The following is a 1433-nucleotide window of genomic DNA, read 5'->3' as shown; positions in this document are numbered from 1 at the left end:
GGGGTTCCACACAGCCCAGCGAACCACGTGCATGCACGCCAGGTTGGACAAGGAGGTGCCGGAAGCTGCCTGGAACAGAAACAAAGCACACGGTGTGTGAGTTGTCACAAAGCCACCTGGTGGGCGAAGCGACAGTGCGTTCACTGCCAAGTGTAACTAGGCGCGGTGTGGCGAGGGCTCCTAGCCGTGCGGCTGACATGGAGGGGAAACCACCCACGTGGGAGGCGGTCAAACGGGGGGTGAGCACAGCGCCCCCTCCGGATGTTTTCCTCATGGGCAACAGAGAGCCGCCTGCGCCCTCCGGGATGAGGAAGGCAAAAGAATGGGGTACACCCTCACTGTCTCTGGGCAGCAGAGGGAGCATGGGCCCTCCGTCCCCGCTGGCCGAGCATACTGAGACCGCCCTGCAACTGGTCATAGGCCGTGGTCACAGAGAGGACGACAGCCTGCCTGGGGCGCCTCGCGCTCCGGAGAGGAGGGCCCGCACCCCGCCTCTGAGGTGAAGAGCACTACCCCAAGGGAGAGGCCGGGGGCGCCGACACCAGCTGGGTCAGGACCCACGGGAAGGCGAGGCTCCAGTGGTGGTGTGGCTGGGCTCCTGAAACACCCTGTTTATCCAGCTGGACACGGGTGAACTGCCAGGCCACTGTCACAGCCAGGACTTGACCACACTCGGGTCCAGGGCAGGCTGCTACACGCGCACACCAAGGACTCTGGCTGGGCTCCGACGCAGACTGCTCGTGGTCGCACATATGCGTGGGCAGGTCCCGATACAGACAAGGAAACACACTCGTTCCGTCCAGGCCAGTCTTTCCGGACTGTCCCTTGCTGGATGACACCCACCCTGTTGTAGCCTTCATATCCGTGTGGGGGAAAAACACTCGGATCAGCATGTGGTTTGGAATTAATCTCTTTCCCGAGTCCCGTCGTAACTGGACCTCACACCACCCGCTTATCCTTTACAGGAGCCTAAGTTCAGATGACCTGGCCACGGGGATGAGCAGAGACCTGTGTCCCTGTCAATTCGGTGAGGAAAAAGCCTACATCCTGGAAGAACAGGCAAAGAATCAGCCACGTACGAACTGCGGCAGCTGACCCTGTGACGTGCCTGGAACATCTGCCAAAGACAAGGACGATGGCAGCCTTTCCCCATCCAGCGAGTGGCCGGACAGCAGTACAAACAGCACAGAGCAGCCATGGCGCACCAACGCAAAGCTGATTAGAAATCCACCGCTTTTTAAAAATAAAAGAATTATAAACATATTAGGAAAAACGGCCACTAAAACCGTAAGGATTTAGTATCTAGACTACTGTTATAAACGGTCATCTATAAAATCCAGAGGTTTATTACAGGATCAGAATAAAATAAAATATGCATCCGAGTTTCCATGCTATTTGTGTAAGTCCTCCTGGCTTAATTGTTCAAATTAGGT

The 1433-nt window shown here is 56.6% G+C and overlaps 1 protein-coding gene across 1 annotated transcript in view; it reads right to left on the bottom strand.

Moving 5' to 3' along the window:
• NPHP4 (nephrocystin 4) overlaps nucleotides 1–1433 on the bottom strand; it is a 183633-nt gene that overhangs the window by 137369 nt on the left and 44831 nt on the right. The window lies entirely within an intron of this gene.

This window comes from Pteropus vampyrus, unplaced genomic scaffold, assembly GCF_000151845.1.
Source record: "Pteropus vampyrus isolate Shadow unplaced genomic scaffold, Pvam_2.0 Scaffold142, whole genome shotgun sequence".
NCBI lineage: Eukaryota > Metazoa > Chordata > Mammalia > Chiroptera > Pteropodidae > Pteropus > Pteropus vampyrus.
This window is presented reverse-complemented; position numbering and strand designations above follow the sequence as displayed.